Genomic DNA, 26,182 nt, shown 5'->3' on the forward strand with positions numbered 1-26,182 from the left:
GCTCACGGTAAATGAGGATTTGACCTCTGCTCAAAGCAGACCTAACACATACCTAGTTTCAATCACAGTTTGAATACCAGTACACTAGGTGTCATGGTGGTGGCTTGAAAAGTAAAAGAAAAGCATAGAATACTTACTGCGTTGTCTCCTTCTTCCAAGGGTGCTGGTCGAAGAAAATCTGGGTACCTATGAAGAGTAAAGAGAACAAGAAGACTATTACCATCTTATCGTCGACCCAAACTCAGATGGAAGGGCCCCACCAACAATAAGATACTGAATTTTGTAAAAAAACAATTTATGACCAAAGCCATATTTCCACCCCATCCTCCAACATACACAGAGATCACTTAGATGACATTTGAAGCCAGGCCTATCCGCCAGAAGAAACACCATGGCCGAAAAAGAAGCTACACCCACTCACAAGAGACCCGAGGCCAACCCGCCTAACCCAGAATCCACAATCAATGACACAACAGATATCAATGCAACAATGTACATTATTTTGAAAAAGCTTGCCGAAGTGCATGGCTTAGCAAAATCAACGAAAGCTAAAACAGATGTAGTGCAAAGTGACATTTCAGCAATCCGATCCAACATCAAAGTGATGAACAGCATTATCGCTGAAGCGGAAAACAGGATCAGTAATATCAAAGACTTCCAAACAAATACTCTAAAAGACTTCACCCTGTTGAAATGCACCTCAGATACCCTACAAAGGCAAATGTCAGAAATAGAAGACTGCAGTAGGAGGGGAAGCCTCTGCATTTTTGGCATACTAGATGGGGCAGAAGATGCTGCAGGCTCATGTGGGAAATTATACGGGTCCCTAAATCAACAGGAATCAATTGCAGCAAAAATCTCAAGATAGAAAGAGCATATAGAGTACCTACCTTCAAACCCTGTTGCATAGAAAAACCTAGACCCATTGTATGCAAACCAATAAGATACCAAAACATAGAAATGATCCTGAACCGTATAAGGAAGAATAGATCCATTGACTGGAAAGGTAACAGAATCCACGTCTCACAGGATTTCTTGAAGACCACTGTTGAGACTAGGAAGGACTTTTTTGCCTTGCAAAAATGATTACGCAACAAAATCATCATGTTCTCCTTTCTAGCCCGCAAAATTCCGTATCAGCATAGACGGCTCAACACATATCTTCAACGACCATAGAGACTTGATGAGATTCCTGGATGAACAAGAGAAAGCTGAAGTGGACATCACACAGCCAAAAGCTATCCTGAAAACACCGAAACGTTGAATCATCCAGGTTTGAATAGTTTAACATCAATGCAGTCTATCTGGCCATCAGTATCAATAGTGACGTAATGTTTTAGCATTAAGCAAAAACAGATCACAGCACACAATAAGCAACAGTAAGAAAAGAGTCTTGACACTCTGTAGTGTTAGGTTAAGTTGAGTAAATGAAGAAAACAGGCACGTCGGTATTCAAATCTTGTCTTGAAATGTGAGTTATTTTATTATGGGTGAAGTTACATTCAGTAAACAGAGAGCATCACTCCGAACACAGCCTAGGACTTACGAAACCATGAACGGCAAGAGAGGAAGTAAGTGTACCAGTAAAAATGACAGCCATATTGAGTCCAAGAACTAAGTATAACGAAATAAACAAAATACAAAGTGGACACTGTGTCAATAACTAGAAATAAAAGGAGACTAGAAGAAGTAATAAAAGGGGAAACTCAATAAGATACGGTAACCAGAAAGTAGCTTAAGCTGGTGGGCATGCAAGGGGCAGCTAGGAAACATAAAGAAAGATACAGTAGAGTGAAAAGAAGCAAAAAGGTAAAGAAAACCCAGGTTCCTGTCATGCCTAGGTCCTAAAAGGTGTAACAAATTTAAGCAGCAATGGTAAAACAGAAACAGTATATACGAGGCAATGTATGAAAAGATAGCGTGCAGCCTTGAGGACGTACATGTAGTTATACAGAGACACCAAAAATGAATGTATTCCAAAATAGCAAGCGAAAAAGATAAAACAGTGATTTTTCAAAAAGAGTAAACATGGTCAAATCTATGATGAACATAATGATACAAACATATGTATATGCAAAACCATGTCCACCATGAAAGGTGAAGTAACAGGATTTTTCTCAGAAGGCCAACCACAATGTAACACACGTAAGTATACCTAGTACAAAAAAGACTCATTTTGGGGTATAGTCCCCCTTCCAGCAAAACCACGAACAATATAGTCATAATTGATAGTTTCAACAAAGAAGGAAGGGCAACCCCATAGAAAGGACAGTGATACATGCAAGAGCTACGTTTCCAATGAGGACCGGGCTAGTTAAGGAAAACATGTAGTTTCCGGTCCATATTGAGGCCCATTTCAACAGCCCTAAGTTTCAATATCCATCTGGCCTCACATCTACGCAAGTCCTTAGTCTTATTGCCAAATCTAGGTGCACTGTTAACATGGGCAATACCGAGGAATCTGATATTCAGAATGTCATTCACTCTATGCAGTAGGTTGAAATGTGTAGCAAGAAGGTAAGTTTGAGTATGGTTCCTAATAGCTCTAATATGCTCTTGTATTCGTTCTTTCAAAGGTCGAATGGTGCTGCCCACGTATATCAGACCACACACACAGATAATGCAGTTAACAGTATATTTAGTGTTACAGTTGATAAACCTAAATCTCCCAGAGGCTACTACGAAGAATTACAACATACTGAGAGATATACTTAATGGCTACCAATTATACATTAAGGACAAAAAGCTTAAGAAACTCATTAGAGATGAAAGTGACCGGACGAAAAGGCTTCTGCAAGGAAATTAACAATTGACCTGAAACATCCTGTCTAAATTCATGTGTACAATCTTTATAAGCTTTTATACATTGAACAACACACAGTTTTTTATTATGCGGAAATGACGGATAAGAAATACATTTTGATGAAGTCTTAGTAGGTCTGGTAATGGAAAAAGATACTCCGTCAGGAGTAAACACCCTACCTGATAAATCCAAAGCTTTAACATCCAAGACTCTTCTACAAGAGAGTAAACATAACAAGATTGTCAGTTTCGCTGACAATTGTTTACGAGACAGTACCGCATAATCAGGCCAATTTCTAAGAAAACGCAGGACAACATTAACATCCCATAAAGATGTATATTTTGGTTGAGGGGGTTTAACCATACAGATGCCCACAAGAATTTTACAAATCAAGGGGTGTTACCCAATGGTCTACCCGGAATATAAGGATGACCAGCCGAGAGAGTGGAACGACAATTATTAATTGTCCTATAAGCCAACCCTTGGGAAGCTAAGTCAGACAGAGAATTGGCTATGACATGAATCTCTGACCCCACAGGATCCAAACTCATTGTACTGCAACAACACAACCTCTTCCTCCAGGCTTGCTCATATCTTTTATGAGTGGAAGGAGCCCAAGACTGGGATAAGAAAAACACAACAGATTCTGAAACCCAGGCATTTGCCATCATATCCTGAAAGTCTCCAAGCCATCAGGGACAACAATCCCTGCAGAATCATAGGGTGCGAACTGCCTATCGGATCCTTGAGAAGATCCTCGCTCACTGGTAACATCACTGGAAATTCGCACAAGAGGGTCATTGCAGATGGGAACCCAGGCTGTGCCCTCCAAAACGGAGCCACCAGCGCCAAACTTGGGCTAGGACACGCGGAATCATAGCGAAGGGAGGAAATGCATAAAGCAGAACCCCTGGCTACGGCTGAAGGGAGGCATCCGTCCCCATCAACTGAGGATCTGGCTTCCAGCTGAAGTAACGCAGAACTCGGTTGTTCAACCGGGAAGCAAGCAAATCTATCTGACAAATCCCCCACCACAGTTGAAGAGCATGGTGTGGTTTGAGCTTCCAGTCGCTGCCATCCTGCAGAAAGCCTGAATTCCAATCCGCCGTTGTATTGGCACGACCCAGAATGTACTCTGCTATCACCGAGATCTGGTGATGCAGGCAATAATGCCAAAAATCCTTTGCAATCTCTGCTAGTAGGCGAGATCTGGTCCCTCCTAGGCGACTGATGTACCTGCTTGCAGACACCTCGTCCATCTGAAGGAGGAAGTAACAATGGGTTTTGCGAAAGGGATCTGATTGCAAACGCTTCCGCTAGGAGCTCCAGACAATGTATGTGATAGTTCAGTTCCCCCAGAGATTAAATACCCCCACCCCGTTTCCACTGAGCCGCAACGAGCTCCCCAGCCCCACCGGCTGGCATCCAACTCTATTATCACGTCTGATCTGTAGGTAAAAATCGCTCTGCCATTCCAGGCATCCATGTGGGACAGCCACCAGGATATCTCTATCTTGGCTTCCGCCAAGAGGGGAATCAACTCTGAATACTGAAGACCCCTCCGAAGATGTAGAATTTTCAGCCTCTGAAGGGCCCTGTAATGCAGTGGCCCCGGAAAAATTGCTTGAATTCACGATGCAAGAAGTCCGACTAGGCATGCCAACGTCCTCAATGATATAGTCAGAGAGGCAAAGGCTCTCCTCAACTCCTTCTTAATCAAATTCCGTTTGCTTAAAGGGAGTAGTAACAAGGCTTTGACAGAGTCTATCTGAAAACCTAAAAACTCGATAGTCTGTGCTGGCACTATGCTGGATTTCTCGGAATTGATGACAAACCTGAGACCTTGCAACAATTGGATTGTCCAATTGAGGTGACAAAGAATCGTATCTTTGTCCTGAGCCATAATAAGAAAGTGGTCGAGATATATAATCAGTCTCACTCCTCCTTCCCTCAAGAATTGGACCACCGGTTGAAGAAGTTTGTTGAAACACCAAGGAGCTGAGGACAGCCCGAAGGGATGAGCGTTGAATTCGAACCAAGGAGAACCCCATTGGAATTTAAGAAAACGTCTGTGGGGAGCACTCTGGTTCCAGCTTCAGATTATTTTACTCCCTTCCATGACATCAACACCAAATTAAGTGATAAAGGGTCAATAATATTGACACCGGTCAACGCGGACATTGTGATAATTGTGGTGGCAGACCCAAGAAGCGTGGTTTCTACTCGTGGTGACCAACGTAATAAGACATCGAAGGATAGCTGGAGTAGTACAAAGCCATGTACTTATAAAATGTCCGGAAAATGTGGGAGTGGAGAGGTTGCCAAGAGGGTCCAGGTACAGCAAAGAAGCCAGACCATTGGTAACTGATCTGCAGGCAACCCTTTGCAGGACTGGGTGATGTCTAAAGGAGAAGTGAAAGCCTTAATTTCACATCTTTCTGCCATCCCAGCTGTAAAAACGTCCACCACGACAACCTTGATTGGCTAGATCGCCCTCCCCTCCCTCTAGCAGCCCTAAGATCTCTGATTTATCTGCGCATGGCCCTGTCTCTCCTGGAGCTATCAATCTCTTTTGCTCCTCACCAGCTGCTGTGCATAATTCTTCACCAGTAGTCACCGTGCAGGAACATTCGCTTCATACGAACTTCCAGATTGTACAAGCCCAACAGGAGGAGGCCCATCAGTACTATGCCCAAGCTAGGGCAGACAATGCTGCAGTTCAGCATTTCCTGGTGGAGGTGACTAGTAAGGTGTCCTTCCTCTACTGATATGGTGGAGCTTCAGCAGCATGTTTCAGATTTATAAGACACTGGGATGGCAGCAGGAAAGTCTATTGAGGATCATGAATGCAATGTGATCTCTTTGAAGCTTAAGGTTTTGGACTTGGAGAATCGGCTGAGATGGAATAATCTCCATATTTTTGACATACCTGAAAAGAAGGCAATGACCTCGGCCAGTATATGGTGCAGCTATTTAGCTGGGCTCGCCAGAACTGTCAGATTGGGATTGGGAGTCACAAATTCAGAGGGCACACCGGCTTCCCATCAACCACCCTGATAAACCCATTGGCTGCAATTCAGGGTGCCCCGTCCCATCCTGATCTTTAGTGGGAACTTCCTGTTGAGACAAGCCATGCATACCAAAGTCCGCCCTACGGCCCCCTTAATCATTAACTCCATGTCTAGCTTAGCTTGCTCAGATTTTTGTAAGTCTGCTATGGACCGGCGCTAAAACTGCATCAGTTTATTGATCCATTAAAAGCCGCTGGTGCTCAAGTCTGCTTGCAAGAACCTGCATGGCTTAAAGTTATCAAAAACGGTTTAAAGCAATTTTGGCTGGCTGAGCAGGACGTTGCTCACATCTTGGCTACCATGAAGGGGTGAACTTGGCTTTGTTAGATGTTTTTACCTGATGCTGTTGCGAGTTGTGAGGGGGCAGGGGTGCTGATCTTCTGTAGGATCACAGATGTTCTTTAATTTTTAATGATTTGTTTTAACTTTTGTTTCCTTGTCTCTCTTGGTTTCTTTTTCGTTTTCCCCTTTGTTTTTTTTTGTTTTTTTCCTTTCTTTTCTTCACAGTTTTTCATGCTTTGGGTGGGGTGGTTCGGGGTATGATGGGTGTTGGTGGGGTGGGCACTCTTGGTTGTAAGGGTCTTCAGCAGCTGTGGGATGGGGGTGATTCTCTCAGCTGGGCTAGGGGGAGGGCTTGTAGAAGGGGGCTGGGGAGAGGGGTCAGGTGGGAGGGGGTCTACCCTTGGAAAAAAAATGTAAAATAGTCAAATGTTTTAATTGTATTGATTGGCTCCTTTTTCATGGTCTGTCTTGAACTATGGCATGGTGAGGGGCCTCCTATTGGCTTTGACAGGGCCTTTAAGGCCTGATAGCTGGCCAGTGGGTGATGGATTCCATTAAGCTTATGTGTTGGAATATTTGCTGATTAAACTTGCCTAGCAAACGTAAACTAGCCCAAGAGGAAATTCAGATGTATAAGCCACATCTTCTCTTTCTTATTGGACCCGTCTTGCCTACAAGGGTAGATCAAAGCTTAGGCAACTTAGATATAACATAGTTTATGGAATAAAGTATGTAATCTGTACTATTTATGGCCCCAGTGTGGAGACCCTGGAGTTATAGATGGATTGACCCTTGAGCTAGTAGAGTGGCCTGTTAAAATTATTATATTGGGGGATTTTAACTGCTTAATGAATTATGCCATTGATTCTACTAACTGTAGGGCCTCTCCCAGGATGGTCAAAATCAAGGCCTCTATTTTGGAAATAGCACAGCTTCATGGTCTGAGAGATATGTGCAGAGCCCTGTATCCTCTGGACACAGGCTATATTTACTATTCAGCTCCACATCAATATTACTTTTGGAGTGCTCACAATAATTTTCTCCACCATGCTAGGATGGAGGTTTGTCCCAGAGTTACCTTATATCATAACCCAGTTCTGTTTTCCTGCTTGTTACAAGCAGGCATATGTCAAAGACGCTAGTTTTCATTTCCACAGCACTTGTGCTGGAATCCAGAATTTGTCCCGACTATCACTGAAGAACTGAAGGAATTAGTGGCCATTAACATGGGCACTGCCTCTCCATTTACTGTTTAGGACTCAGTGAAGGCGTTTGTGCTGGGTATAACCCAGCAGTTTATCTATCGTCAGAATAGAGCAAAGTTAGCTAACTTGCAGACTCTGTCAGTCAGTCAGTTCAACATGAGCACCTGCATGCTAAAGAAATCGCTAAAGGGGGTCCTGATCAACATGGATTATAGCTCTCTTTGATTGAACAGCGAGCTAAACTGGGGTGGGAACTGAAGGAAAGTATGGTGGCGAGTTATAGTAAATAAGGATTGTTGGAAATGGCCCTTTTTGCAGGGCTATCCCCAAACGTTTTGCCACCTTCCTCCTATTTCTTTTCAGATCTGTTGTGTTGGTTTATTGTGTCAATGCACTTTACCACTGCAGATCAGTGCTTAAGTGCAAGTGTCCCCTGTGTACATTGTATTGGTGATTGGTTTATCCATGATTGGCATATTTGATTTACTCTTAAGTCCCTAGTAAAATGCACTATGGGTGCCCAGGGTCTGTAAATCAAATGCTACTAGTGGGCCTGCAGCACTGATTGTGCCACCAACAAGAGTAACCCTCTAAACATGTCCCAGACCTGCCACTGCAGTGTCTGTGTGTGTGTGTAGTTTTGCACTGCCAGTTCGACATCGCAAGTGTGCCCACTTGCCAGGCCCAAACCTTTCATTTTACTACATGTAGGTCACCCCTAAGGTACGCCCTAGGTAGCCCCATGTGCAAGGTGCTGTGTATTTAAATTTAGGACATGTACTGGTTTGTTTTACATGTCCTGATAGTGAAATACTGCCAAATTTGGGTTTCACTATTGCAAGGCCTATCTCTCCAGTTGGTTAACATGGTGATTGCATTTCAATTCCTCTTGAGTGTAATTTCTCATTGGGAGCAGATAGAGATACGGAGGTTGGGGTCTCAGAACTCAAAATTTAAAAATACATCTTTTGGTAGAGTTGATTTTTAGGTTGTCCGTTTGAAAATGACACTTTTAGAAAGTGGGCATTTTCTTGCTTAACCATTCTGTGCCTCTGCCTGCCTGTGGAATCCACGTCTGGGTCACACTGACAGTTGGGCTGTTTGTGAATTCCCTCTAGACAATGACACAATGGGAGCTGAGGTGTGTTTTGCATATCCTGATGAGTCTCCTGGGCTAGTGAGGGGAAGGAGGAGCTGACACCTGCACCTGAAAGGGCTGTGCCTGGCATCACACAATGCAGTCTTTGACCCCCTTGACAAAACTGTGTTTTGTGCTGCAACAGAAAAAAACCACCACAACTACGCTGCTGCCTGCACTGTGACCTGATGCACGGAGTTGTACCCCGCTTCTCACTGCAACTCTGTTCTCACAGACACTGCTACCTGATGCTGTCACCAACCCACTGTTTGCACCATGACTGTGGGCCCCGCACTTCGCAACGCCTTCCTCACACATTAGCCTCGGTATACCCAACGACACTGCTCTATGCCGACACTGACGTAGCTGCCTGCACCCTGGCCTGAGGACACTGCTCATAAGGTACAAAAAGCACCATCCCGTCCCCCAACACCAGCACCCCCGGTCCACCGACAAAAGAGCCATTAACTCCAGCATTGGCAACAGATGCCCCTGTCTTGCTCGACTACCTGGGACATGGCACGGAGCCCGCCTCGCACTGTACTGCTGCCTGGGGACTGCCGATAATAGCACTTCAGCAACAATGTCGCCGCTGCCTGCACCGTGACCTGGAGACACTGCACGTCGCACTGACCCGCTTCACACAGCAGCCCTGGTCTCACCGACGCCACAGCATGCTGTCAAGAGCATCTGCCTGCACTGTGACCTGTGGGCACAGGACGTCGCATCGCCCCGCTTCGCACCGCAGCCCCGACATCATCAATGCCAGCGCTCCTGACTGTAATCCAGAGTTCGATCTGCATCGCGTGTGACTTCAAGGCCTGACAACCCGTGCACCGTCCTCCGTAACAGACGCCAGCGACACCGCACTCTGGATGTCATGGCGAGGATCACAACACCATTCATTTCCAAGGTACTATTTGCACTTCTTCCCAACAACGTAGCTGGCCCAAAATGCTGCGGTTGGCCTGAACTGTTGGATTTGTTATTCATGAAGCTGTGATAGCCCCAGACCCAGACGGACCTATTGACTTTAAGGAACTGTATTTTTAAGTTAATTCTTGGAAAATTAATATCTGTATTACTGTATGTTGGATTTTTTCGTTTCCGTCCTGTTTTACACAGATACATATTAGCTATTTTCTAGAACTGGTGTGGTGTCTTTTTGTAGTGTTTTCACTGAATTACTATGTGCATGTGCTTTACACATTGCTTCTGAGATAAGTCTGACTGCTCGTGCCAATCTACTACGAGGGTGAGCAGGAGTTGTCTGCGCTGGGTAGCTCTCTTACCCTGATTAGAGTGAGGGTCTTTAATTGGACAGGGTGTAAACTGACTGCCAACTAGAGACCCCATTTCTAACATTGATCCTTTCAGTACGAATATGGTGAGAAAATAGGGCGAGTTCTGACTCACCAAATAGCAGATAGGCAATCTAAGTGTTGTATTCACTCTGTTAAAGGTGATAACAGACTTATACATACTGGCCCAGGCCCAATTGCGGCACAATTCCTGCTTTTTAGCAGGACCTATATGGCCCGCCTGGGGTTTTTGATGAACTTAGGTGTAAGCACTACCTCCAGGGTGCCAATATCTCTGTTCCTTGTGGAATGTCTCTATTTTCTTTTCAAGAAGATGTTAACGATAATGAAATTAATGTGGCCATAACTGCCTTACCCTCTGGTAAAGCAGCGGGTGACGATGACATTCCATTAGAATTTTACAAATTCTTTATGAAAGTTATTTTCCAACTCTTTTTGGAGGTCATTCAGGCCACAGGGATTAGCCGTGAGGCCCCCTCTCATTGAATATAACGTAGATAGTTATCTTCTTGAAGAAAGGGAAACCCCCAGAAGAGGGTGGTTCATATCATCCTCTACCCCTCATAAATGCAGATACTAAGACATTCGCCAAAGTCTTAGCCAGCCGACTCGCCAGTCTCATGTCAGGTCTGGTATCACAGCGTCAGCATGGTTTTATCAGGAACGTGACAGCATGACTCATGTCAGTATCGCAGTTGCATCTTTTGACATTATGGAGAAAACTGGTACCATCATGGGTATGATACTTCTGGATGCGGAGAAGGTATTTGACGAAGTTGTGTGGGAGAGTCTCTGGGCTACAATGGATGCTTGTGGGCTTAGCGAGCGCTGTTCTAAATGGGTGCAGGCTCTGTATAAGAGCCCTAGTGCCCAGCTGCCCTGCGCTGGGATCTTATCCTCCTCCTTTAGGATTTATCGTGGTACCAGACAAGGGAGTGCATTATCCCTTTTATTATTCGCGCTCTACCTATGGTTGTATCAGCGATCCATATCATATAACAACCATATCCATCCTGTTATTTATCAGAGATATGAACTCAAGATTACGGCTTATGCCAATGATGTAGCGATCTAGTCTTTGGATCTTGTGGTAGCCTTAGACTGTGTTATAGGTGAAGTCAATAGATTTGGTGCATTTTCTGGTTACAAATTAAATTTGGCCAAAACTCAGGTCCTTCACAATTATCAGCAAGATACTCTGATTCTTGGGGTAGTTTCATCAGCTACCTATCTGAGGGTGCAACTTACATCTTGCGTAGATAAAACTTTCAGGCTCAATTACGAACCTCTTCTACGAGCGGTTGCAAAGAAATTAAAATCTTGGAATTACTTAAAAATTTGCATTGTTGGATGCTGTAATATTATCAAGATCAAATCAAATCATTAACATTTATAAAGCGCGCTACTCACCCGTGCGGGTCTCAAGGCGCTAGGGGGAAAGGGTTACTGCTGCTCGAAGAGCCAGGTCTTGAGAAGTCTCCGGAATGCGGAGTGGTCCTGGGTGGTCCTGAGGATGGTGGGGAGGGTGTTCCAAGTCTTGGCCGCCAGGTAGGAGAAGGACCTCCCACCCGCCGTGGAGCGGCGGATGCGAGGGACGGCGGCGAGAGCGAGGCTGGTGGAGCAGAGAAGACGGGTGGGAGCGTAGAAGCTGAGGCGACAGTTGAGGTATTCTGGTCCCTTGTTGTGGAGGGCTTTGTGTGCGTGGGTGAGGAGACGGAAGCTGATCCTTTTGCTGACGGGAAGCCAGTGCAGGTGTCTCAGGTGTGCGGAGATGTGGCTGTTGCGGGGTATGTTGAGGATGAGGCGGGCGGAGGCGTTTTGAATTCGTTGCAGACGTTTCTAGAGTTTAGCGGTGGTTCCAGCGTAAAGGGTGTTGCCGTAGTCCAGGCGGCTCGTGACGAGGGCGTGGGTCACGGTTTTTCTGGTGTCGACGGGGATCCAGCGGAAGATCTTACGGAGCATGCGAAGGGTGAGGAAGCAGGAGGATGATACGGCGTTGACTTGTTTGGTCATGGTGAAAAGTGGGTCCAAGATGAAGCCGAGGTTGTGTGCGTGGTCTGAGGGGGTCGGTGCGGTGCCAAGGGGCGTGGGCCACCAGGAGTCATCCCAGGCGGTCGGGGTGTTACCAAGGATGAGGACTTCCGTTTTGTCTGAGTTCAGTTTCAGACGGCTGAGTTTCATCCAATCTGCAACGTCCTTCATTCCATCTTGCAGGTTGGTCTTGGCGCTGGTGATGAATATACTACCTAAGTTTCTATATTCGTTTTGCGCATTTCCTTTGCGCATCCCAAATTATTTTTTTTCGCAGCTTGAAGGTGTAGTAGGTAGCTTCATTTGGGGATGTAGGTGGGCCAGACAGGCAAATCGTCTTCTTACATTTCCTTACAATGGAGGAGGGTTTCAGCTCCTGGACTTCAAACTGTATTTCTGGGCAGAATTTGCTGGACGTCTGCGCAACCTACTGGCAGTTGATAATCAGGACCCTTTCGCCTTCTGCTATCATCAGATTTTTTTTTTTTATTCAGACTTAGGGACCCAAACTACCTCAAGCAGGTTAGATTCAGATTTGTTAAAGATATAATAGGCATCTGGCGTGAGATCTCTATTACATGTTCTATCTCACTTGTTAGTTCGGATATGTCCCTGTAGGATAATCCTTTGCTCCCAGTGGTATTCCAAGATCTGGCTTGTAAAGGCTGGGCTAAATATTTGGTCCTGTGTCTAGGTCAGCTCTTTGACTTGAATGGTTTCTGTTCGTTTGAAAGTGTACAAGCCTTCCACAAGCTCCCCCATCATTATTACTTCAAGTACCTGCACACCAGAGATTACTTTCTGAAGAGATGCTGCTGCTTGCAGCTCTACCCTCAGATTCTTATCTCTTTTTCTGTATACGATATGCACCCAGGAAATCATTAATAAGCACTGTATACTTAAGCCTTTGTCAAAATCGGACTAATGATAGCTCTCTGCTTGCAATTAGGTGGAATAAGGTTCTTGGCCAGGAAATAGTTGCTTCAGAGATAAGGGCTGCTCTGGGACTCTAGAATGCTTGGTACACTCTGTTAATGTGAAAGTACATCAGTTCAAAATGATATGCATGCTCTGCTACACACCGGATAGGATAGTACGCTGGGCCAGGAACAGGAGTCAGGAGTCAGGATAAGACTAAGGCCTTATTACGAGTCTGGCAGTCAACATACCTCTAGACTCGTGGTGGCAGTCGGACCGTGGCGGTTGTGTCAGTCGGACCGCCACATTGAGTTTGGCAGGCAGACCCACCAACTTACGGCCATCCCTGCCAGGATCGCGGATCCTGACAGGATTACGGCGCTTCAATTGCCTTGAAAAGGCTGGCGGAGAACAAGTGCAGGGGTCCCACCTGCCCAGCACCCTCAAAAATTCGCACTGTCTGCTGTGCAGACAGTACGCATTTTGATGATGCTGGTGCCCCCGGCGTGCAGCAGCATTGCTGGTGGCACTATTATGGGCCGGCGCAATGCTGCTGCACCTTTTCCACTGGTTTGACAGCTGGAACCTTGTTTACCGGCCATCAACCCAGTGGGAAAGTTGTAATAGGGCTGGTTGAGAGACCTCCACCTCAACGGCGGTCTCCTCACCACGGGTCTGGTGGTTGGCAAAGCCGATTGCTAAACTCATCATAATGCCCAAAGTGTCCTAAATGTGGCCTGGCTGCGGCAAATATTTTGCATATGTTTGCCTCTTGTCCTAAATTAAGGGGGTTCTGAGCGGACTCTTGGGGCATTGCATTAGTTATGGTTTACAGTTCTCCTCCAAAGAAGTTATTTTGTGCTATCGATCAGAAGCAGTCTCGGGGTTAGATCTCTTGTTAAGTATAGGTATTACAACTGCAAGAATTTGCAAGAACCTTACTTGGGGTGTCTACCTGCTATCGACTATGTTGTCCTGTGAGTGAAAAGGCCTTGCAGTGAAAGTACTTGAAGTTACAGTAAGCTGATTGTACAAAACATAGGAACTGCAGATGAGATCGCCAATAAAGTAAAAACATTCATTTTCAAATTCAACTACTGGTTCAGAACTTCTTTATTTAGCCTACTTTGTTAATCAGTGAAACAAGAAACAATGTGAAAGTACATCAGTTCAAAATGATATGCATGCTCTGCTACACACCGGATAGGATAGTACGATGGGCCAGGAACAGGAGTCAGGATAAGACTACGGCCTTATTACGAGTCTGGTAGTCAACATACCTCTAGACTCGTGGTGGCAGTCGGACCGCGGAGGTTGTGTCAGTCGGACCGCCACATTGAGTTTGGCAGGCAGACCCTCCTTGTACTGCTAATCTCAATTTTGAGTTTGGTCTTTGAATTATATCCAAATGTTCTCCTCCTACAACAGTATGTAAACCAATACTTATCAGAGATTTTCTTTGCTTCATTTACATCAGTTTCCTAGACAATTTGGATTTTAAAAACTCTCTTAAAGTCCCCAGAGAAATGATTATCCTTTTTGGTCTTTTAACTGATGAAACGTGTTGTTCTTTTACTTGTGTTCCCAGCCGAATAAATGATATTTTCCTATTAAGGTCGCTGTGAGTAACTGCTTATTTTGGTAGCATCAGTTTTTAGGTGCTATGTTAGTTGTTACATGTTTTCATTTCACCAACACCTTGAATACTTGGTCTGATGGTACTTTTAGTTAAGTATCACAATTTGCTGTAATTTGTAATGTGATTTTAACTTTTCTTAATTATATTATACTGAGCTTCCAGTTGGAAACTCTGAAACCACATTATACCTATAGGGTTTAAAGGCATACTATCCCCGTCAGCCAGAAACCTCTCTAAACAATGTTCATCAATCAAAGATAGGATTTGCACTGCTTGTCTCTCATCAATGTGATGGTTTGAGGCGGTTGGCAACACTGTTGGTGGAGAAGCTTTTATATTAGTGGGGTGAATCATAAGAACTCTTTTGTGGGTTTTTCTGAGTGGTAGTTTTGTTGGGAAGTTTAGATTTAACTTCCACTGATGCTTGGTTTCGCTGCTGAGGTAAGAAAGCCTATTTTAAGAGTGGTCTTTGGAGAAGAACGTTAAAAAAAGTTATGTATGAGTGGTGTGTTTAGGTGTGGGGGGAGATATTTAGGTTTAAATTCATGTATAGTGTGATTATTGTCCGGCCTTGTAAATTGTAATACACACCTGTTTCATTAAAGCAGCATTCTCCACATGCATAAGAAAATGTAGTTCCTGTATTTGCCCTGTCTTGCTCCATAGGAAGCTGGATGATGGGGACAGCAAACCTGCTCTGAAGGCTGATTAGCTCTGATGTGCTCTAAACGGTTGTCCCATGACATAATGGTGTCTGATTCTGATCACATTTTATAGTTTCTACCAGTCCTGCCAAGTATTACATGTCAAGAGTTAGCCTTAACGACTTTTAACTAAATTACCATACTACTACAGTAATGTGGTAATTTAGTTAACATGTGTGATTAGTTTGTAGATCACTACGTAGCACAAAAGGAGGGATTTCTGACATAGATCAGTTGTGCAACCAATCCTGCTTCGTTATACTCGAGATAAAGTTTCATTCAGAGAGTCAGACTGTAGACGGGTGTCGTCCACCTCGTCTACTAATGCATTGGAATGGCGCCGATCGCGCGCCCCCTCAGATCCCGTCCCGCATCACCAAGGAGACGCGTGGAGGCGGGACGTCATGTCGGCCCTGGATTTCCGGGTTGCCGAGAGAGAAGAGACGACGACGGACTTCACGGAGAGAGAAGAGAGCCGGACGAGAGCAGGACGGAGGAGCAACGTGTCGGGAAGGGAAGACCATTTTGCAGCGTGACGAGGGACAGACGACCAGCCCGAGCAGCGGAGCCGGGAAAGAGCGTCAGGGAGAGGACGAGCCCCGCCACGACCCAGTAGGGTCGTGGCTTAACAAGGAACAGGCCCTGTTAAAGGGAGATCGAAGCAAGGGGATTATAGGAGGCAAGGGGGATAAGGGAGGGACAGGAGGAAAAAGGAACACCAGGGAGGGCATAAGGGAAGAGGGCAGGTTGAGTTGACTGCTGGGAACCTGGGGAAAGCACTGCTTGTAGTATCACCCTGTCACCAGCCTTACATGGCTATTACGGTACCCTTCTCTTCCCTCCCCCTTATGCCTGCACTAATTTAAAATCACTGACCCCTGTATTTCCTTCCCTCACCCTCCTGCACCTGTACTAACTCATCAAGGAGAAAACCCCATACCTCCCCACTTACCTGGCCTTATCTTCTTGTTTTCCGAGACGCCACTGGAAAAGGAGCCTGGGAGACGCAGTCTAAAGATCATCACCACCTAAGGGAAAAAAGAACATTAAGGATTGATAAGATCAACAAGGCCTTCGCAATAACACCTCCAATAAAAAAGGATACAAATAGAAGAGAACTGTATTACTACAATAGCTATAATCTCCACACTATAATAAATAAAATCGTTGATTCTGCCCTTCTGGGGCTCCCTGAAAGTACGAGTCAGAGTCCTCTGTACCGCCGAGCCTTCCACACAGACATAGTGAAATGTCTCACATAAGCACAGTGACCTTTTACAAATATCACACATAAGCAAACGGAAGACTTGGCAGCTAATCTTGAATAAAACAAGAGATCAGTGATTACTGATAAATAACACCATGTATTCTGTGCTGATGAGCTCATAGCCAATCACACCACATTAACCTTCAATCTAATCCAATCACTGTGGCACTTGATCTCCCCATATGTTGTTTGGTCCCGGCCAGCCAATAGGCTGTGTGCACTGTGGGCCTAATGAGACAGTCATCTGCACTGTACACTCTAACCAATATTGCATAACAACCATTGGCAAAGCCAAGAGGTCTGGCTTTTAAATGCAAACAAATGTAAACACAGGCATACAGAAATGCTATTTGCATGCAGTGTAAGCAAAAATTTGCTTATCACATTCAAGCCTGTCCTTCTGGCTTTGCCAGTGCTAGTAAAAGTAGCAAAAAGTATTGGTTTCTCTATAGAATGGATGTAGGAGGAAAAGAACTGAATGTTACAAACAGCATAGTTGAGTTTATTTTTCATATTTAGAATAATCCCTAATACATTATAATGGAAGCACTTCCTGGAAAGCGGATTGATATATATTGCGAGCTGATAGCAGGAGGTGAGAGAGCAATAATACTCTGGGAGGAGCCCAGGTAAAGCCCACGCTATGCATATTTTAAAGAATTGCTAGGGTGCGTCCTTTTTCCAAGTTATATCAAGCATGCATAGCCATCCTCCCTGTCTCAGATGCAAAAACTAGGTAAGCTTGGGAGGCAGACTTGGGGAGGCCCCAACTCCAGAAAATATGGCCAGCGTGCTGCGCCCAAAGCCGATTCGTATCTTACAACCACCGTCACAAATGAATACACTTTAATGTCCTGCGAAGAGCGTACATGACACAGAGTGCCCTAGCCCATATTGTTCCTTCACATTCCCCCGCCTGCCCAAAAAACCATGCACCCTCAGCTGACTTCCTGCACGATATGCCCTAACATTAGTCGAATTTGGTGCGATGTGCTTGACCAGTTGTCACAAATAGTGATCATATCTCTCCTTCCTGATCCGCTGATGGCCCTCTTGGGGTACATGGGAGACATACCCAAACCTATAAAATGCCTCACTGCTATTGAACTTTTACTGGTCAAATGAAAAATAGCACTCCTTTGGGGCACCAAGTGAGTACCCACCGCCACAAAATGGCTAAATAGCCCCATTTAGTTTGATAATACCAGTGACATTTATGTGTCACTGCAGCCCCGGCATCTCGACCACCCCATGAGGGACTACTGGCGTGCCCTGGACTCCGCGCATCCGCACCTCCCTCTCCCTGGACTCCCACATACCTGAAAGATGAGTGATGGGCTCACAGCCTCACTCCCAATTTGAAAACAAACTGTGCCTGGATGTACTATCTGACATTTACTTTGCAACCTTGTTTGTATTCCTGCATATCAATTCCATGTTTATGCGCTGAACATGTCAATTATGATTTCATTATTATTATATGACATACCTGTACTCCAAGTCTCATGAGGTTTCTTTTATCTTGCTTTCATTGCTGTATACTATTTGAAAATGATCAAGTTAAAAAACAAAAAATGATGAAAGTATGTCAACCATGCAGAAGGCTGGCTCAGTTTATGGTGTACACCTATGGTGTGGGACCAGATACTGAGTCCAGGCAACCCTTAGTAATAGTGAATAGGTGTCCAGATAGCAGAAGCTTTTTAGGGGTAGATGAGGCGAGCAGCTAAAGCTTATCCAGGAGGAATGTACAGCACTTGCAATACCACAGTAATCAGACAATGACTTAGTCACAAGAAAGAACCACAAAAGTGTGGCAAAAATAAAAGAAACTATATTACAGCACTGCTACTAAACTCACATAGGTATATCAACCTTTGGAGATATTACATACACTACACACATAAAATAACTGTCGGAAACAGCATAGAAATGTATGGGGCCCTAGGAGATGGCAAAGCCATATACTAAAAAAGTGGAATGTGAAAGTGGGACTCCAGCCAAAGTAAGTGTTGTAGTTAGCTGGGGGCAGTCAGGAACACCAGAGGTCAGTACAGTAAGTAACCCCAACAACCAGGAGTAAGTCAGTTACCCACCCAGTTGTCCCATAGGCTAACACAGAGAGTAGTGGTTGGAGTTTGTGGAATTCAGGACCCTTCCCACTGGACCTAAGAAAACCAGCAGCCAAGAAGATGGATGGAGAGTGTCCCTACCCCAGGATACCCAGAAGAAAAGAATACCTACACCAGGGACCCGGATGCAGTGGGGAGAATGGACTCTCTGAAGATTGTGGATGCCGCAGATTGTCCAGCTGCTGTCACGAACAGTGGACCAGGCTGGTGGAACCTAGGGACAGATTCCGGACATGAAGGACCTGCAAAGTAAGGGAACAAAAACCAGAACCCAAAGGGGTGCCCAGGTGGTGCAGGTGGCAATGTCCATCCTCCTGAAGATGAAGTTCCTGCAAGTCGATGGAAGAAGTAGTCCAGCTGCGGGGTCCAGGAGCTGCTGAAGATCCCAGAAGTCACCTACGAGCTGTCCCTCGACAGTCGCTGGATTGCAGGAGGGTCAGTGACAAGCAAGGTCCCCAACAAGCATTGGCAAGAACAAATAAGAGTTCCAGAAGGATTTGCAAGGTCCAGGAGACTCTACCCAGGAGGGGGAGTTGGAGCTGGCCTTCAGCACAAAGGAAAGCCAACAGAAGTTGAGTGAGCACCCACAAGTGACCCACAGGTGCCGGACACAGGAAGTCACAAGGAGGCCCCACCAGCCAAGCAAAACAGAAGTCCTGCGTCACAGGAGTTGGAGGAAGGTAGCTGATCTTCAGTTTGCCCAGTGCTAGGGGGCCGGGGCTTCTTGGAGCCTGGAAATTCCCTGGAGGAAGAGTCAACAAGACTTGCCAAACACAAATGTTGCAGTGCAGTGGGGTGCCGGTCCAGTGGCAGGAGCAAGGGCCTAGAGTCTCCCAACTTGGATAGAAGACAAGTATGACCCAGAGGAGGCCACAAACTCACCATCTGTGAAGCAGGATGTTCAGCCGTCCAGGGACAGCAAACCCCACCATCTGATTAACATTTCCTTGATGTGCCTGCAGTTGCAGGGGAGTGACTCTTTCACTCCAATGGAGATTCCTTTGTGCTTCCTGGTGTAAAGAAAGTCCTTGTAACCCTGGAGTATGCACAGCCTTGGATGTTGCAGAATTCTTGCAGGACCCGGAGAAGCAATGTTGCAATAGGAGCCTTCCCACCAGAAGCAGACTTGGTTGGTTCCATGCGAAGACCAGCAGTGGTTTTGGAGGCCAGGGGCAGAAGATGTCTTGCAGAGAGTTCCTTGTAGAGTCTTGGTTGACGAATTTCAGGACCCACCCACGAGGGAATTACTCTAAAAGGGGGTTGGTCACTCTCTGCAGTGACCCGCCTATCAGAGGGGGGTCAGGGTTGTCTCCTACCTGGCCTAACCAACCAGGGGCCTCTGCATAATCTTATTTTCAAGATGGCAGAATCAAGTGGCCACCTGGCAGAGCTCTGGACACCTCCCTAGGAGAGGAGCTGGACAGAGGGAGGTGGTCACTCCCCTGTTCTTTGTGAAGTTTTGCACCAGAGCGGGCACCGTGGGTTCCTGAACTAGTGCAAACCGGATTATGAAAGGAGGGCACAAAATGTGCCCTTCAAAGCAATCTGGTAGTGCTCAGAGGCCATCACACACCAGCACTTAGACACCTAATATACAGGTAAAGGTGGTCACATCCTGCCCTTGCAGAAAATCCTTTGTTCTGCTCCTCCTTCCTGAACCTGGCTCATTAGCAGGAGGGCAGAACAGTCTCTGGGGTCAGCAGCAGCGCGGGCTGGCAGTTGGACTCCGTAAGGCAGCACAGGCAGAACTGGGGACCTCTTAGGGAACCCCCTAGTGTAAATGGTATCATGCAACTAAAACTGGAATCGGTGTAGTTGCATGATTCCAAAATGTTTGATACCAAACATGCCTAGGTTCAGAGTAACCATTATGCAATTGGGACACTAGAGTTTGCTAGTGTTCACTACACACCTTAAGTTGGCTTCCACACATTTACAGAGTCCAGGAATTGGCCTGAAGTCTGTAGGGGTACCCTGCTTATGCAGGGGGTACTTTCACACTTTGAGACATGCACACTGCCCTTGGGCTGCAGGGTATACCAGAGGGGTGACTTATAATGTCTAAGTGCAGTGGTTAGGTTTGGCAGTGAAAGGGTGCATGCACCCTTTCACTCAGGCTGCAATGGCAGGCCTGCAGTCACAGTTTGCAGGGGTTCCTACAGGTGGCATAATACATGCTGCAGCCCATGTGGGACCGCTGGTGCACCAATGCCCTGAGTACCTAGTTACCATATACTAGAAATTTACAGGGGTGCACCATTATGGCAATTGTGGGTGTAAAAATGTTAATAGCAACCAAATGTAGGGAGGGGATCACTTGCCCTGGGGTGCTGGTTAGCAGGAGCCCAGTGTACCGCAGTCCAAAACACACCAATACCAGGCAAAAATGTAGGGGGTACTACAACCAGAACCCAGCTTACTATATCCCCCCACCCCACCAGCAGGGCCTGGAGACTAACCCACATCTGGGAGTGTCTTTCTGGTCTGTCAGGCGAGAACAAGTAGGGAAGCAGGCAACCTGGTTGTAAGTCCTACCCTGCTGAACATCCCACTGTCCATATCGCTCCCTTTGGGATGTGACCCCCTGCAACAGCTCCAGGATGCCAGTCAGTAGTCTCTACTGTAGTTTTCTCTCCTTCCTGAGGATGAAGTGTGTTCCTTCTGCTACTCCTAATTTAGATAGGGTCACCCCTAGTTTACCCCAATAGGTTATCCACAATTAGAGTAACCCTACTATGGCCAACAGGGGCAGGGGGGCTGTTTTGTTAGTCGCATGGGGTTGGACCACCATGCCAAGGGCAGTGCAGCCATAAAGGCTAACACCCAGCAGAGCACACGGACAGCAGTCAGGGTTCAAAACCAAACTTTTAGCTCTTCACTGACAAGTGAAGGGGCTAAGTGAGAAGCTGCTTTGGGTTCAGGGGGCCTGTCTGCTGTTTTAGAGTTGGGCTCACTACATCATGTAGCAAACACTCTTCTTCCACTCTCTCTTCTGTCAGCTGAGGAGCAGCACCAACTCAGACTGGACAGTGGCCTGACTAGTTGGGACTTCTTGTGTGTCAGGTAGGCTTCAGTAGGGCCAGTTTTGGAGTGCTTCCCGACTGTAGTAGAACCTCCTTGGCCCACTGTAACTTTGGCTAAAGGTTGTCCAGCCTGTCTACACTTTTTCCTTCTCTTTTTCTTCTGAGGCCTACTTGCATTTACTGCAGGGGCAGCACCTCCAGAATCCTTGGCATAGGGGTGGCACAGGGCCAGCTCCTTTCAGGCTCTGACCAACCTCTGGGTGGTCATTTCCAAGGAGACAATCAAGGGGAAGGTCTGTACTGAATACCACCCTGCTCCAGCTAAGGTGCCCTGCTATATCAAGGGGCACTAAAGCCACAGGCCTCACAGTGACCTCCCCTAGTATAACCCTTACCCTGGCAGTCTCTCCTGGGATGTACTGGTCTGAGCACACCTGCCTGTCATGCAAAACAGTGTGACTGGCATAGGTGTCTCTCAGGGCAGTGGCTGGGATTCCATTCACCAGTAAGTGGAGGAAGTGCTTACTTCCCACTGGAATCGCCAACTCACCTTTTGGCCCCACTTACTGGTTAAAGGCTAAGAGGACCTCTTCATCTGAGGAAGCATCCCCTATTGGTACAATGGCAACCCCTGAGGGTTAGTTAATGGGATTCTTTTTAGGACAGGGAGTGTCCTTTGTTTTGTGCCCTGTCTGTCTACAGTCATGGCACCATGCCTTAGTGGTACCTCAGTTCTTACCCTGGTACCCACTTTTGTTGTTAGAAATGACCTGAGTCTCACCCTCTTGGACAGATGGTTGGGGACCTGAAGGAGTTTTTCTTTTTATCCTTTGACTTCTTCCCATCCTTCTCCTGGAACTTAGAATTCTTCTTCTTCTTATGGTCTCCCCACCACGAGCTTCCTTGCTCACCCTGGTGCGAACCCATTTGTCTGCCTCCTTTCTCAATTCTTGGGGAGAGGTCAGATCAGAGTCCACCAGTTATTGGTGCAGTTTTTCAGACACACACATGTGCTCTCATGATCAAATTATATAGTCCTGTATAGTCATGTACATTGCTGCCATGAAGCCAGCCTTCCAGAGCCTTAACTGAACAGTCAACAAAATCTACCCAGTCTTGTGAGGACTCTTTTTCTGAGTGTCCCTGAACTTAATTCTGTATTGCCCAGTAGTAAGCCCAACCCCATCAATCAGAGCCTCTTACAAGATTTGGTAGTTGTCTGCATCTTCTGCTCTAACTGCTAAGAGTTTGTCTCTACCTTTGTCTGCAAAGCAGAGCCACAGGATAGCTGGCTACTACCTCTGAGGGACCTTCTGAACATTTCAGGCCCTCTCTAAAGCAGTGATCCACTTGTGGATGTCATCCCCAGTCTTGTAAGGGGTACTAACCTGCTGAGATTCCTGGAGTCAAAGCGGTCTTCCCTGCCCTTGGACTCTGTTGCTGCCACCATGGGGTTCTAACCTCAAATTTTCTCTCCCTCTCCATCCTTAAGGCTTCTTTCTCTAGAGCCAGTTGCTGCTTTTTCACCCTAAATTTGGCCTGCTCAAGTCTCAGCAAACGGAAACCCTTATCTAGGGATCCCTCATCTGAGCTAGAGTGGATGGAGCCTATAGCATTCTTTTAACTCTTTAAAGAGGTAAGCTTTCCTGTGTTGCTCGATGCCACTAAGGGGGTCATTCTGACCCCGGCGCCGGCGGGAGCACCGCCGACAGACCGGCGGTGCCCCGCAGGGCATTCTGACCGCGGCGCTTTGGCCGCGGTCAGTGCAGGAAAACCGGCGGTCTCCCGCCGGTTTTCCGCTGCCCGTCAGAATCCTCCAAGGCGGCGCAGCATGCTGCGCCGCCTTGGGGATTCTGACACCCCCTACCGCCATCCTGTTCCTGGCGGTTCGCCCGCCAGGAACAGGATGGCGGTAGGGGGTGTTGCGGGGCCGGCGTCCTCGTGGGAAGGTCGATTTGCCCTGGGCTGGCGGGCGGCCTTTTGGCGGCCGCCCGCCAGCCCAGGGCAAATCCCAAAATACCCTCAGCGGTCTTTTGACCGCGGAGCGGTATTTTGGAGGGGGAACATTGGCGGGCGGCCTCCGCCGCCCGCCAATGTTAGAATCACCCCCTAAAAGCCTTATAAAAATGTCCCTTAAATGTTCGGGTAACTTCTCCCCAGAGTTCCTACTACTGGGAGTATTGGTAACTGCGGAGAGGTAGCCCGCAATAGAAATAACAGGGATTACAAGTGTGACCACATGGGTCACTTTACAAACGAGGAGCAAAGGGGCAATCAGTCATTTCTTCCCAGTAGTTCACCCTTAGGCTCACCCTACTTACAGCAGGCGGAGTCCCTGAATGAACATTAAGGTGTAGTATGATGTTTGTAGGTTTCTGGAAATTAAAGCATAAATGTGTAGTAAGAACCTTTTAGGGCTAGTGTTGAGGAGCTGTAAGGAGTTCACCTATCATATATTGTACTTCACACAAGCGTACAATCACACAGCACATACTTTCATTGTGCACGCACTGCACAACAGTAAATCTCTCATGTAATGTATTTCTCACAAGCACAGACACTCTACACGCACTGATCATTCATGTCATGTTCTATCCATGTACTATACCCTTCCACGGCACACTTAAATTCAGCACAGTCACGACTCCTGTGCGGAGCAACACTCCACATCTATCTGATGTATGCTAAAGGTGAGTTAGGCACACATCAGCAGAACTTTAAAAGGGTGAGTGTGCCTGTAGGCCTCACCCTAATGACTTAGGGTAAAAAGGACCTGTTTGCTACTACTGATCACTACACAGTATGCTGCTACCACTTCGTTTGTGCTGCTTAACTCTTAGCGAAGGTGGTAGCCATCCACCACTATAAGGGTAGCACTTTGGGTAACCCTCCTGGTCCATCAGGACCATAGTTCATGAGACAGGCCTATGTCATGGCACACATGCATGCCCCATGTTTCACCATGACAACAAAAATCAGCATTAGGGATCAAGACAACAGTACTCAGGGAAGGGGAACATGTCTTTTCCTCCCAACAAATATAATTTAAGGGAAGTAATGGGTTTTAGCAGTTAGGGAAGGGTAGCTATGAGGAGTAGTAAAGGTTTTTAGAGTCCAGGAAAGGGTAGCAAGGAGTTTAGGATTCAGGAATGATAACATAAATGAGTAGTACAGGTTTTTAGGGTTCAGGTAAAAGTAACATTAGGGTGTGGTAAAAAATGTTGAGGCTTCATGGAAAGGAAGTTTAAAGGGGTAGTAAGGTTTTTAGAGTTAATAAAGGGTTGCATTAAGGGTTAACTAGAGGTTTTTCATGTTCAGGGGTGGTTAGTATTAAGGGGTAGTAAAGCAGTTGTAGGTTTTGGGGGAGGGTAGTGTTAAGGAGCTTGTTGAGTTTAGGGAAGGGTCATGCTATGGAATACTAGGTTGTTTTTAAGGCTCATGGTAGAGTAGCATTAAGGGGCAGTATGAGGTTCTTTTGTTTCAAAGATGGGTAGCATTAACTGGTGGTAATGAGTTTTCAGGATTCAGGAAAGGGTATAGTTAAGGGGTGATAAAGGTTTTTAGGTACATAACGAGGTAGCGTTAAGGGGTAGTAAAGGATTTAAGAGGTAACAGAAAGGTCACATTAAGGGGAAGAAAGGGTTTTTAGTGTTATTCAGAGGTAGATGTTGGACCTGCCCACCCTACGCAGGGTTACTACCAAACATTTTGCCTTCACCCCTACGGTTTTCTTAACCCATCTTGGTTGGCTTTAAAGACTATGTACATAATACCACTGCTAACCAGTGCTCCAGTGCTAGAGCGATTGTGTCCTCTCCTTTAAACATGGAAAAACTGGCTTACACCTGATTGGCACATTTAATTTACTTATAAGTCTCTAGTAAAATAGTACCACAGGTAACCAGGCTTGTAAATTAAATGGTACTAGTTGGGCATGCAGCACTTATTGTAACTTCCACACGTAGCCCCTTAAAACATGTCTCAGACCTGCCATCGCAGCCTTGATGCCGGTTCAAACTGCCAGTTCGGCTTGGCAAAATAGACCTTTTGCCAAGCCTAAAACATTCTTTTTAATACATACAGAGTACCCCTAGAGTAGGCCCTAAACAGCTGTGTATTTAAAATGTTGAACATGTACTTTAGGTTTTACTCACAAATTTGTTTTTCACTTGTGTTGCCTTATTATATTTAATAACTGATAATTTTCACTTGGGTGCAGGGAGGAAGGTCATGTTTGGTGCCTGAGAATTGTAATTTAAAACCATGTTTAACAGTAAAGTGACATTTTAAGACACAATTCTGAAAATGCCATTTTTAGAAAATTTACGTTTTCTTGTCCTCACCAGTTGGTGCCTGAAGCTTGTTTCCTTGGTCACAGGACTAGGTATAGTTGGCAGTTGGCCTTGATGTGTTCCTCCAAGACAGCCACAAAATAAACGGAATTGGTGGTGGCAGGGTTGGTCAACCAGTGTAAGATGGGGGTGGTAGCTGTGCACAGCCCTACTTGCATGTCAAAGACACTGTCTCAGCTCACAAATGAAGAAATTCACACTAGCCTATTATGTCTGAAGACAGACTGGAACCAGGACAGGGAGGCAGGAAATCACAAACACCTTTGTGGGAGGTGGGGTATGGAAGGGGGATGAC

This window comes from Pleurodeles waltl, chromosome 6, assembly GCF_031143425.1.
Source record: "Pleurodeles waltl isolate 20211129_DDA chromosome 6, aPleWal1.hap1.20221129, whole genome shotgun sequence".
Classification (NCBI taxonomy): Eukaryota; Metazoa; Chordata; class Amphibia; order Caudata; family Salamandridae; genus Pleurodeles; species Pleurodeles waltl.